At 33.8% G+C, this 15000-nt stretch overlaps 1 protein-coding gene across 13 annotated transcripts in view; it reads left to right on the top strand.

Annotated features, from left to right (window-relative positions):
- The window catches only part of LOC115218437 (protocadherin-11 X-linked), a 457497-nt gene that overhangs the window by 155829 nt on the left and 286668 nt on the right, over positions 1–15000 (top strand). The gene's annotated exons all lie outside the window — the stretch shown is intronic.

Below are 15000 nucleotides of genomic sequence, written 5' to 3'. Positions count from 1 at the left end.
TTCTTTTATTAACTAAACGAGGCTCATTTGTTTGTTAGGTGTTCCTGTAAACAAATTTTACACCTTGTTAATTTACTTTAAACTCTAACCTATTTAGGCCAGCCATTTCGCATTGTAACTGTTTGAACCAAACAGAAAATGGACAACAAAAAGTTATTGTCAAATAAAACAGTTTTTACACTGTTTCGGCTTCCCCCTTCTGAGAATACTCAGGCATGACACCAAACTAGTTAAACAAGCAAAGGAAGGGGTGTTTTTGTTTGTTTATTTTTTGATTTTTGTATTTTTTTTGGTATCTGTAATAAAAGGTAGTAGTGTTTTACACTGATTGTATCAGGTAATTGGAAGAAATTAGTGTTCAAATCACTAATAACAACTAAATATACACTTTGGGAATTTAGAAGCTGATTAGCCGTTCTATGACTCAATTGTATTTTCAATTTCAGACATTTGATTGATTCTTTCAAAAAAAATCAATAACGGGCAAAAATAAATAAAAAGATATATATATAAAAATAATTGGCAAAAAATAAAAAAAAATACAATATAAATAAACCGTAAAATTATATATAAATAAAGATCGAGAAACAAAATTCAATAAATAAATAAATACAAGGAAGTAAATAGTAATTTTCTAGTGAATATTATTTGAGTTCAAATATAATAACAAAGCGTTTGGAAAATGAAAATGGGTAGTTTAAAAAAAAAATAAACAAAACAGTTTTTTCAATTGCATACACGTACACCTACATACCTACACATGGAGAGACAATCACAGGTGAATACACACAGGTACACACTGATATATACATACGTACATAACTGTATATATATATATATGTGTATATATATATATATATATATATATAATATATATATATACACACATATACATATGTATATACACTTATATATATAAACACATATATTTTTGTGTATCTATGCATATATATATATGTATATGTGTGTGTGGATATGTATATGTATATATATATATATATATATTTATATACATGCATACATATATATTCATATATACATGTATATATATATGTATTTATATGAGTGTATATATAAATGCATATATGTATATATATATATATATATATGCATATACACACACACACATATACATATACATATACACACACTAGTAACATACACAAGCACACAAATTGAACGAATACAAATGGTAATATATAATAAAAGAATTTAACCCACCTGAATGACTTGTGGTGATAGTGTGTGTGTGTGCATGCGTCTATGGGTGGAGGGTGGAGCGTATTACATTTTTCCAAGACAAATGAAATACTAATTTGTAGCAGCCTTGAGTCACAATGCTGTCAAAACGGAATTAATTATAAATCGCAGCAGCAAACGTAGTCAATAATTATAGAATACTAATAGTCAGAGTGTTCAGTGAGTGCGTGTGTATATGTGCATGCATATGCATGTGCGTGTGTGTGTGTGTGCGTGTGTGTGTGTATGTGCGTGTGTGTGTGTGTGTGTATATGTGAAGTTGGGTAACCTCCAGTGATTGTTGAAGTCAAACTAGAAGTAAAAAAAGTATTATTAGTAACAACACTACAAGTAGTAGTAGTAGTAGTAGTAGTAGTAGTAGTAGTAGTAGTAGTAGTAGTAGTAGTGACAATGGTTATTGTTAAATTGCTCTCTTTTCTCTTTAGCTGGTAGGCTTAATCATTTACTCTGCTTAACACATGCCCTCCAGCTCCCCCTATCTTCAGGTACCTTTAACAGATTCAAGCTCTACTGCAGGTGTATGGTCCAGGTCTCTGGCATTGAAGATATCGTCTTCTCTTCCTACCAACTATCTTGAGGGCCCTAAACAAAAACAAAAAAAGGTCCTTAAACATTAACCTTCATTCTCTGACCCGTTTGTAAGAGTGAGTGTCAAAAACTGTAGCATTCATTGCTCCGTTATAAAGAAATAAAAATGGTTTTAAAACGCAATGAAAACCAGGTCATGAATGACAGCAACTGCCAAAATCTCTTTGACTGATTCTGAAATTCAGGTTACAAAATTACAAAAGAACTAAAAAACAGAAAATAGTGATGGATGACAAAACTGAAATGAGTTGGACGAAATTATCTTTAAACTGACACAGAATTATTGATACTGATATTAAATTTTAATAATGCAGTGAATGGGGAGAATCATTAGAAATCAGGAGTAGTATGCTTAGTAGCAGTTCATCTGTCTTTACGTTCTGAGTTCAAATTCCACTGAGGTCGACTTTACCTTTCATCCTTTTGGGATCGATAAATTAAGTACCAGTTGCGTACTAGAGTCCATCTAATCATCTGGCCCCTTCCCAAAATTTTAGGCCTTGTACCTAGAGGAGAAAAGAATATTACATGGATAAGGGCAGTTTATTGGACAAAATGGGGTATTTGGTTACATTTCTGTTTTGAGTTCAAATCCTGCCACAGTCAACTTTGCCTTTAAATTAGTGAACCTTTTAAATTAATGAACCCTTCATGTACCAGAATGGATGTAATCAACTAATTCTTTTCCTTCAAAATTTCTGGTTTTGAACTTCAATTCAAAATTTTTTTCCAATTGAGAAGGTAATCTCTTGAAATTATGGTTAAACAAATATTCGTTGCAGTTAAGCTGAACAACAGCAATGCCCCAGCATGATCAAATCTCTCAAGCTGAAATTGAAGTAATTTCATAATTGATGTAATGTACTTTATAGGATTTAACCCTTTAGCATTCGGACTACTCTGTCAAATGTAATATGTATTTATTCACATTGTTTTGAATTAATAATATGTTATCCTGTAGCTTTGAGATTTCAATGATGTGATTGTTTATTTTTAGAATGACATAGTAGGGTAGGTATCAAAGGTCAGATCTGGCTAGTTTGAATATAAAACAAGTAAAATATTTGAGCCAGATATCGTTGGACTAAATGCTAAAGGGTCAATATAGTTTCAATCAATTGGAATGTTGATGAAGTGTAACCAGCCCAATGGTCATTGATCAAATGATAAAAATAAGTGAAATTCAATAACATGAAATGGAAATATGCAAATACCATTTTTGAAAATTCCAGTTAAGGATAATGGTGAGGTATATGGCTTTGTGGTTAGGGTGTTGTCCGCATGATCAGAAGGTGTTGTTTCAATTCCCAGACGAGGAAGTGCATTGCATTCTTGAATAAAACATTTCATTTCATGTTACTCCAATCCATTCAGGTGTGAGTAACCCTGTGACAGACTTCAGGAGAAATATTGTGATCTCAGGCCACTTATATGCTCTGTAAACCAGGTAACAGGCTCTCTGAGCCCACAGACTCAAGACAGTACTTACTATTTAAGGAAATCGAACCAGGTTTTAGAATTAATTTCTAAGCTAATTAAGCTGTTTTGTATGAAAACATAGTATTAATACCCAAAATGGGTTTCAAATGAACCATTTTTCTGAGCTGTGACATACCTTTGGATAACTTGATCATCATTTAACACCTGTTGTCCATGCTGACATGGATTGGATTGTTTGACTGGGTTGGCATGCTGAAAGGCTGCACCAGACCCAGACTCCACTCTGATTTGGCATGGTTTTCTACAGCTGGATGCCCTTCCTAACACCACCTTCTCTGAGAGTGTAATGGGTTCTTTTACATGCCACCAGCACGGGTGTCTTTTGCATGACACCAGAGTGCATTTGTGTGCCACCGGCAAGGGTGCCAATTTGTCTGACACTGGTATCTGCCATGAATATGATTTTGCTTGGCTTGATAGATCTTCTTCCCAAGCATGACATAATGCCAAAGTCTTGGCCATTGTCTCCATGAGGCCCATCACTCGAAAGGTACTCAGCCACTTTGCCTCTGTGAGGCCCACAATTGTTCACCTGAATAACAAATACTAAATATATTGATTCTCTTCATCAGGTCATGAGGCCAGTTCCATTTTTTTCAGAGTAATCTACAGAAATTGACTTAGAATCAATTAATTCAATACCAGCATAAATCTAATTTTTATGTTATTGACACCAGAAGCATTACAGAGTGACGGTTTAATTTACTGCAATAAAATTATAGTATTTAAGTCCTGCAAAACACTCATTATTGATCTCGTCATTATTTACCAATTTTAAATTCTTTAAATTTCCTTTTTCCAGAGAATAGATTTTTAGGATTTGAACCATTTACCTCATTCTAATTTTTCTTAATTGACATCAGAAATCCATTTTTTTCTAATTTAGAATTTGCTAATTGACAGATAATTTTTATTTGTCATTCAATACTAAGATGTCGAATCTAATAATCATATTTCAATATCTAGATTAATCATCAATCACATAACAATTGTCAGTTATATCATTCATCAGTCCATTGAGAGTAAATATATTAATCCCCCATTGTCATCATTTTTCCTGATGAACCATCAGATGACCAAATTGATGGTGGTTGGGGTATGATCAATGCTTAATCCAGCATTTTAATAAAATTAAATGTGTATGTGTGTATCTATCTATCTATATCTATCTATCTATCTATCTATCTATCTATCTATCTATCTATCTATCTATCTATCTATCTATCTATCTATCTATCTATCAATCTATCTATCTATCTGTCTGTCTGTCTGTCTGTCTGTCTATATATATATATATAGTTGTATTTAGGGATGGTCATGTTGCCAGTTTAGCCAATAAAAACACATGTACTATATATTTGGTGTTCACTTGCTTCAGCTTTATTTTATTTTTTACAGCGTAGTTTTGGTGGTTTTGACTGCTTCTTCTAGCAGGTAAAATTACCTGTTAAAGGTAGTTTCTCTTGTGTTTAAATGTACACTATTATATATATATATATATATATATATATATATATATGCACACACACACACACCCTAACAATGGAAGTAACCATTGGAAGTGGGAGACACAGGAAGACATGGGATGAGGTGGTGAAGCATGACCTTCAAATGTTGGTCCTCACAGAGACAATGACAAGAGACCGAGACCCATGGAGATATGCTGTGATTGAGAAGACCCAGCAAGTAAAGTGAGATCACAGCCATGGCTGATACCACTATTGCATAACCAGCCCATTTAAAAGTACCCTTGAATCATCAGGTGATACACTGTGCTTGAGAAGAACTATTGAGTCGCGTAAAATCAAAAAATCAAAATCAAAATGGAAATCCTAGTTGTGGCCAATGCCAGTGCTACCTGACTGGCTCCCATGCTGGTGGCACTTAAAAAGCACCCACTACACTCTCAGAGTTAGGAAGGGCATCCAGCTGTAGAAACCTTGCCAGATCATATTGGAGCTTGGTGCAGCCTACTGACTTGCCAGTCCTCAGTCAAACTGTCCAACCCATGCCAACATGGAAAATGGACGTTAAACGATGATGATGATGATGACGACATATATATATATATATATATATATTATATATATATATATATACTGCATTCTGCAAGTGCATCTCACCAATGAAAGATGTGCTTGCTGCTTGCAGTCCCAAATATTTCAAGAGGTTAGTGCTTTTGTGTGGCTGTTTGAGTTAAATTTTAGTTCTCATTTCTAGCAATTGTAAGTGCTATTTTGCAGGGTCAATTATCAATTTTCCTTTTGGGTTTTACTTGCCATAACCACATATGTTATAATCTATTCAATACATCTTAATATATTAATATATTGTAATATCTTATTGTATGTATGTGTCTGTGTGTGTGTGTGTATTTATATATATATATACAAGGGGTGCAGAAAAGTTTCATCTTTAGCATGTGTCAATGTCTCTTGGCTGCTGGAGTTAAAGTAAGACAATTGTGCTGATCTGATGATTGCTAGGGTCGTCCATAACCATCCACTTATCTCCATCCAAAAAGCATGTTAACTTCGAAAATTCCTTCATTCTTGAATTTATATCACCTTCTTATATGGAACTGGTATTGATTTGCATTGGGTAATTGTGACACATCTTGTGGTGGAAATGATTTTAACAAATAAAGACACTAAGTTGTATGGTATTTGATATACCTATATTTCCATGTCTGTGTGTGCATCTGTCTCTGTCTGTCTGTCTGTCTGTCTCTCTCTTTCTATCTCTCTATATATGGTATACATACATGTGTATATATGTATGCAGGACTGTGTAAGCCAGCTGCTATATTGAAAAGTTTGTATCTCTAAATGATGACTCATAGTGGAATTAGATTTCACAACACCAAGATAATGAATGATGGGTGAAATATATACAGTGGTCTTGCTTTCTTACTATGATCAATTTACACCTCCGGAATCAAACCAATTTTTTAGCAAAACTGTATGTTTAAGAACAGCCAAAGTATTGAGAATAATATTTGGATGTGTCACTCTTCATATACTCAGCCAAAATTCTTCAGAACCTGTTAGTTTACAACTTGCAAAGATAAGATTTCAGCTTGTGTATAATGAAGAAATATCGAAGTAAAATGCATAAGACAGGACACAAGAATTATTTTCTGCCATCAGAAGAATAGCTTCAGGGAATTCATTTCTATCTGAAGTCTTGGAAATGGATATCAGAAAATGCTGAGGAAGGTTAACAATAATGTCAAACCTATGTAATCTATGTATCTATGTATCGTTCCGTCACACACCAACACAAACCTATATATACATATATAAACATATATATATATGCATATATAAACATATGTATGTATATAGATAGATAGATAGATAGATAGAGAGAGAGAGAGATACATCCTTCCATACATATGTATATATATATATATATAGCAATTAAGGACAACCACTTAATAAGGAAAACTTAACAAGAAATTGTCAGGTAGATAGCGTGAAAACCTCATAAGAGAAAAAATTTCGAAAATAATTATTTCTTATTGAACATATTAATTTATATATAGAGGGCATTATACATACATGCCACACGCTAAGAGGGACAATTAGTCATTTCTACCAAAAATATTACTAATCCCACCGAATGCAATTTTTCAAAGTAAGACATTTAAAAAATATAGACCTGTATCACAGTGATTTCATACTTACGTATTCATCAGCAGGCCTGAATGTATCATAAATAAAATGTATCACCCATGTGCTTCGTTGATGTTGATCAGTTAGCTGATCGGCTTAAGCGGGACAGGGTCGTTTATTTATGATACATTCAGGCCTGCTGATGAATACGTAAGTATGAAATCACTGTGATAAAGGTATATATTTTTTAAATGTCTTACTTTGAAAAATTGCATTCGGTGGGATTAGTAATATTTTTGGTAGAAATGACTAATTGTCCCTCTTAGCGTGTGGCATGTATGTATAATGCCCTCTATATATAAATATATATATATATATATATATATACATAATATATAAGTTTACACACACATACATGTAGATAAAGAGATACATCTATAGATAGATAGCTACAGATGCATGTGTGTGCATGTGTGTATATATGTCTGATTGTCTAAGTGTGTGTTTGTGCACATATGCATGTATTGTTAAAAAATATATGAAATTCTTTGGGATTTATGAAACAACCATGCACTTCACCATTTTCACCTATGTGAGAAATATGATACAGGTTTCTACCTTATAAGGAAAAGAGCTAACATAAAATAAAATACTATTTTTATAATATATTTTATAAATGAATGTCCATCTACATACATACATGTGTGTGTACATGTGTGTGTTTGAATGCATATACACAGACATACAGGAAGTAAATAGTCGTCTTTAATTTAAAAAAATTTCTGATCTAAGCATCTTAATATGTTTTCAGCGGTGTAGAATTTACAATGTAATTATTCTTTTTCATTCCATGTGCCATAATATTAAGCATTTGTGAAGAGTAACCATGCAACGCACAAAAAATTCAGCAGAACTGTCAGATTTTCAAAGATGTCGTATTGCTCAGCAATCTGAGGCTGGACTTAGCCAGCGAAAAATTACCAAAAATCTTCAAATTCTTCTTGCTATAGTTAATGGAATTATAGTGCAATTCAAAAGCCAAGGAAAAGAATCAATAGATTCTTGTCCTGGCCCACCTGGGCCTTCAGAAAGGAAACTTTGCTGTTTGAAGAGAATTGTGGAAAACGAACCCTGTTCGAAGGCTTCTGACATTGCAAAACAGCTAGAAGTTAGTCCAAGAATGTGTGTTACATATCTGCATAAGCTTGGGTATTATGGACGAGCAGCTAGAAGAAAACCTTTCCTTCAACCAATTAATATCAAATAAAAGATTCTGAAAATTAAAGGGGTCTACTTACTTCCTGCATGTCTGTGTGTAATTTGAACTTGCTATACAGCTTGTAATTTTATGTGAAACTGAATTCTGCGAGAGTTAATAATACACAGCTTCCTGCTTCCTTTAACCGAGGATTATAGAATGTTCAGTTGAAATTAAAACTGATTATTTTTTGTTGACTCTGATGTGAAAGAGTTCAGATACAATATCATAAACTAGAAAACCACTTATCTTGTTCTTGTTTAGTTGCTACACCATGGAAATCTTTCCTTGTTATTGACTGTCTTTGTTTGAAGAATATTTTGTATAAAGCTTTAAGATAGCAACTACAAGCTAAATTTATTTGCATTATACATTCATGCATGCATTTATAAATTTGCAGACTGATATATATTTTGTCGTAGTTGGGTAAGCAAGGCACGTGGTCTCTTTGGTACTGGTAAATGTATGCACAAGAAAATCCACAAGGCAAAACATAATAATAATAATGATAATAATAATAATAGTAATAATAATAATAATAATAATAATAATAATAATAATAATAATAATAATAAGGATAATAGCAATAATATTAGTAATAATGATAATAACAAGGTAGGACAAATCTAGGCAAAAACTCTCAGACAGATGGACAAATAAATTGATAGACAGACAAGGAATGAAATTAAATTATCCATCCATAGACCATTTCTAATATCATTCGTATGTCGTATTGATATGTAACTTTCAAGCTATAGACAGCTTATATAATTACTTCTCATGGTACAATAAGCACAGCACATTTGCGGCTTTATTTTATCTTCTCCTTTCAGGAACTTCGCCATTTTCTTGCTATATTTTATTTACGTATTTATATTTCTTCTTTTTTTTTGTTCTGGTAGGGGGTGGGAATTGAGGTTATTTATTTTCAATCTTTTTGTTGCAAGTCAGCTTTTTGCAATAGATACCTTGACAAAGATATCATTTCTTTTGTTTTAAGTTAAGAATAACTTTCTCATATTGTTTAAAATTCAGAATATTCTAGTCTCCAAATTTCTGAATAAATATCTTTAATTAAAGTTAATATAAACACATAATAGAAGCAATTTTTAGATACATTCTCTGAAAATATGCTTCTTGAAATTCCCAACATTTTCATTTTTATTATTGTGTGTTATAGATTTTTTCATTTATTTATTTATTTATCTTTTGTTGTTCTCATTCTCATTTTTATTTTCCATTTCCTTCTCCACTTCACAAAACCCAGAAAATTCCACAAGACAAGAAATTATTATTCTTCAACTATAATTTTTTCCTATTTTTTTTTCAAAAATAAAAAGCTATATTCTCATTAAGGGATCTTTTAAGCTTCCTTCACTTTTAATTATATTTCTTTATTTAAATTTAATTATTTTTTTAAAAATTTAATTAATAGCATTTTAATAAATATCTTCTGTTGAAATGCAATTGGTAGAAAGAATTCCTACACTCTTTGTGTTCCTTCAATGTGGTCTGTGCTGTGTTATTACATCGTCATTTTAGATGACAGGGAGGTGAGAGAGAAAAGACTTCAATGATATAACGATGTGCGGGCTTCCATGATAAATGCTGTGAAATTAGCGTTTGCCCCTCTTGTTACATTTTTATGCAACAAGTTCCCTTATTTAAATTTTAACCTCCAGCGCAAGAAAACGGACTCTTTGTGCACTGTTTGATCTCTGTCTTTTGTTGTTGTTGTAGTTGTTGTTGTTCAGCTCTGTTATTACCACTCAAACATTAATCACTGTTACCATCGGCTCCAATACCACCATTAATCACCTTCCTTGTCTGAATCATCATTGCGTCGTCGTCATCGTCGTCATCATCGTCGTCGTCATCGTCGTCGTTATCATCATCGTCATCGTCATCATCGTCGTCGTCATTGTAGTTATTGTCATCATCATCGCTGTCGTCATTAACATCAGCAATACTAGAAAAGCCATAATCACTATCATTAGCATCATCGTCATCATGTAGCTGCTGCTACTGCCATCATTACCATCATCATAATCATCATCATCATCATCATCATCACCTTTATCACCACTGTCATCACCACCATCATCCTCATCATCAAATCCCCATAAACTTCCTCCTCGTTATCAACACCACCACCATCACTATTACCACCATGACCACCGCACCACCACCACCACCACCACCACCACCATCACTACCATCACCACTATCATCAGCAGCAGCAGCGGTAGCAGTAGCAGCAGCAGCAGCATTATCATTATCATGGTCATCATCACCACCATTACACTCACCATTACCATCATCATCTTCATCATCATCATTGTCGTCATCATCATCATCATCGTCATCATCATCATCATCATCACCACCACTACAACCACCTCTCTAGCATCATCATCATCATCCTCATCACCATCATCATCATCATCATTAATCTTACCAGTTCCCTACCTTTCCATTTCTAGTTTATCTTTTTCCTTTTCCCTTTTCTTTTTTCTTTCTGTCTCTCCATGTTTATTTTATCTTATATTTATTTATTGTTTTCTTTTTATTTCCAATCATTATTTCCAATTAAATCTCTGTACTAATTCAATGCTTCCTTCTCCACCTCATCCCTACTTAATTACATAAGTACAAGTTGCTTGCGAATTTAATCTCAATATTTCTTCCCATCTGCTGCTACTGCTGCCACTGCTGCTTCCATCGTCTGCTCATCCTTATTTTAACTCAGTTGGTATATCATTTCATTTTAAATTTAGACTTGAAGAATTGTCATTATCATCATCATCACCATTATCATCATCATCGTTGTCATCATCATTACTATCATCGTTGTCATCGTTGCCATCGTCATCATCGTCATCATCGTCATCATCATCATCATCATCGTTGTCATCATCATCATTATCATCGTTGTCATCGTTGCCATCGTCATCATCGTCATCATCGTCATCATCATCATCATCATCGTTGTTGTCATCATTGTCACCATCATCATCATCATCATTGTCGTCGTCATTATCATCATCATTTAACATTTATTTCCCACACTGACATGGGTTAGAGGATTTGATCAAAGATAGCAAGCAGGAGAGCTGCTTCAGGCTCCAGTTGGCACAGTTTCTATGACTGGATGCCCTTCCTAATGCCAACCACTTTACAGAGTGTACTGGATGCTTTTCACATGGCACCAACACAGGTGCCTTTAAAATAGTACAAAGAGGATAAAAAAATTAGCCATTTCTGTTCATCATCATCATCATCATTTTCGCATCCACTTTTCCATACCTACATGGGTCAGATGGAATTTGGTGAGGCAGATTTTCTACATTTGGATGTTTCTCCTGATACCTATCCTCACCTGTTTCCCAAAAATTTAATATTTCCTCGTTGCAAAACATGTTTTTCAAAAAAGACCAGAAACAAACAACATCACTTGCATGAGCTCCGGCTTATCCCAGTTTAAATGGTGGTATAAGTAACTAAGACTATAACACTCCCCACCCGGATGGTACGCCAGTCCATCACAGGGTTAACTTCCCATCTATTGCCAGAACTCGTTTACATCTGAACGGACTGGTGCAACCTGAAATGAAGTGTTTTGCTCAAGAACACAATGCACCGCCCAATCTGGGAATTGAAACTAGCAAGTGCAACTCATTAAACCACCAGACCATGTGACATCATACACATACCCAGGTACATACATACACACATACCTATGCACACACACACACACACACATACCCATTGATGCATACATATATCCAGTCAAGTGTCAGTCAAGTGTCAGTGATGTATAGGGTCAAAGTTATTGGTTAACTTCCACCTTTTCAAGATTGCTGACTTTGTGCCTAAATTAGAAACCATTCTATTGCTAACTTAAAGATATTGTCATTCTTTAAATATAAACAACTTCATGGCTAATAGACACAATCATACAAAATGGCATTTTCTCACACAACCATACAAATATTCACTTAAACTTGTGGTATTCTAGTTCTTATCACAATTATTCTGTAAATTCTAAGACTGCAGAATCCATTGAATAAAAAGCAGAACATTTGATGTTTCTATGAATCTTACAAGGGACAAAGGTCAGATGTTAAAATCTAAGGGCAACCTGAATCACTCACATGTGTTATGATCATGGACATATCCAGACGAGAGTGATTTTAGCATAATTCTATTCTCACAACATATATATTCACATACATATATATGTGTGTGTATACATATATATTACATTATATGTACATATAAATATCTGTCTATGTATGTATGTATGTATGTATGTATGTATGTATCTATCTATCTATCTATCTATCTCTCTCTCTCTCTCTCTCTCTCTCCTCTCTCTCTCTCTCTATACCATATATATATATATATATATATATCTTGAATAGAAACTTGCCATTCTCATCCATTATACTGATGTGTGTTTTGTGTGTGATTGGCTCTTGGCCAGCATCCATGTATTCATATACATATCAATAGGCACATATATGTGAATGCATATGTGTGTGTGCATATGTGTGTGTGAATATGTGTGTGTATATATGTATATATATAATTTACACACATATTCGTATTTCTTGGTATTTTGGATATCGATGTATGAGATGTATGCTTAGTTATTATCAGCTAACATTTATACACACATACGTAACCAAACTAAATATACATCCTTTCATTTTCATTTCATTTATAACATTCACTTTTCCATGTCTACATGGGTCAAATGGAACTCAGTGAGGCAAATTTTCTATTGCTGGATGCCCTTCTAGTTGCCAACCCTCAATTTCTTCCAAGTTAGTATTTCCCTATGGACAGATATGTTTTCTCAGAAGATTCAAAATAAAGGACACCACTTGTATGAGGGTGACTCTTGTTTACAACTGTTATGTGATGTCAAGGCAAGGAGGCACAAACACTCACACATGCACACACATACACACATACAAACATCTACACACACTTATGTACATCATCATCATTTAACATCCATTTTCCATGTTATGTATGTATGATGTGTGTGATTATATATACAAATATACATATATACACAAGTGTGTGTGTATATATGTGTGTGTGTGTGTGTGTGTGTGTGTGTGTGTGTGTGCATACACATAATGGGCTTCTGAAGGGTTTGTTTACCAAATTCCAATCTGAGGTTATAGTGGCAGATACCCGCCCAAGGTGCCACACAGCAGGATCACATTCAGAACCATTTGTCAGTGAGTTTTATTCTACACATAGTAACAGACACAAATATATATATATACTAATATATCCAACCACACACACACATACACACACACACACAAACACACACACACACACACGTATGCAGACAGCGCCACTCATCTAAATGCAAATACAGTTCTTTATAGTGCATATATTTGCAAAGATTTTGGTGGGAAATTTTGGTCATTTTCGGTTTTGCTGTGTTTTGTGTCAGCTGCTGTGGATAATATTATGATTAAATCTGACATCGTACAAATCTTTCAATATATTAACAGGCAACACTTCAAAAGGAGAATAATAATGTAATGACCTAGTAACCTTCTTTAATCCACTGGTTTTTGATAATCAGATTTTAGCAGGACAACCTCTCTGGGCAGAAAATGATAATGACAGAGCAATTATATTCTGTGTATACTACGTTACTTTGATACATATATCCCTGATGGAATCATCTCTACATTCCTAGATATAAGCGGAGATTTTCAAAATGTCTATGATGAGAGTCATACGTGTATATGATGTGTTCGTGTCACACGTGTAAACACAGGGTATATGTATAGGTTGAATATATGCATATGTGTGTGTTTGTGTGCATATGCATGTGTGTGTGTGTGTGTGTGTGTATACGATATTCTTTCATTCATGGAACCCCAACTCCCACCTCATTCCATCAGTGAATGTTCTGTTGATGTGCTTAATGTTTTTAATTAATGAGCCTAAAATTAAAATTTACACACAAGCAAACAACACGTACACACATATCCATGGCGCTTGCCATGTAGTAATATATATACATGCATATATATTTATAGATAGATAGAGAGAGAGAGAAACAGAGAGAGAGACAGACAGATAGACAGACAGACAGATAGATAGATAGATAGATAGATAGATAGATAGATAGATAGATAGATAGATAGATAGATGATGGATGGATGGATGGATGGATGGATAGATAGATAGTTATAGAGAGATAGATAAACAGATAGATAGACAGAGAGAGATAGGCAGACAGACGACAGATAAAGAGATAGATGAATTCATGGATGGATTGATGGATGGATGGATGGATGAATAGAAAGGTAGATAGACAGACAGACAGACTGACAGACAGACAGACAGACAGACAGACAGACAGATAGATAGATAGATAGATAGATAGATAGATAGATAGATAGATAGGCAGACAGACAGACAGATAGATAGATAGATGTGTACATATATGTGTATATATACTCAATACGTATCTACAGCATTGATATTTCCCCACTGCATTATAACCACATCTTAATATCACTTTATTGCATGTCATCTCAGTTCCAATGTGCAAAACTACTTAAATTTTAGAAATGTAACAGAATACGATTGCATTTAAAAATATGATTGGGAGCCTGTATGTATATATGTTTGCATCCTCGACACACATATGTATATAAATATGTGTGTGTGTATGTATGCTTGTCTCTACGTGAACATGTGTGTGAGTGTGTGTGTGTGTTTGTGTGCACGCGT

This window comes from Octopus sinensis, linkage group LG13, assembly GCF_006345805.1.
Source record: "Octopus sinensis linkage group LG13, ASM634580v1, whole genome shotgun sequence".
Classification (NCBI taxonomy): Eukaryota; Metazoa; Mollusca; class Cephalopoda; order Octopoda; family Octopodidae; genus Octopus; species Octopus sinensis.
Note: the sequence above shows the minus strand (reverse complement) of the source record. Positions and strands in the feature narration are given on the sequence as shown.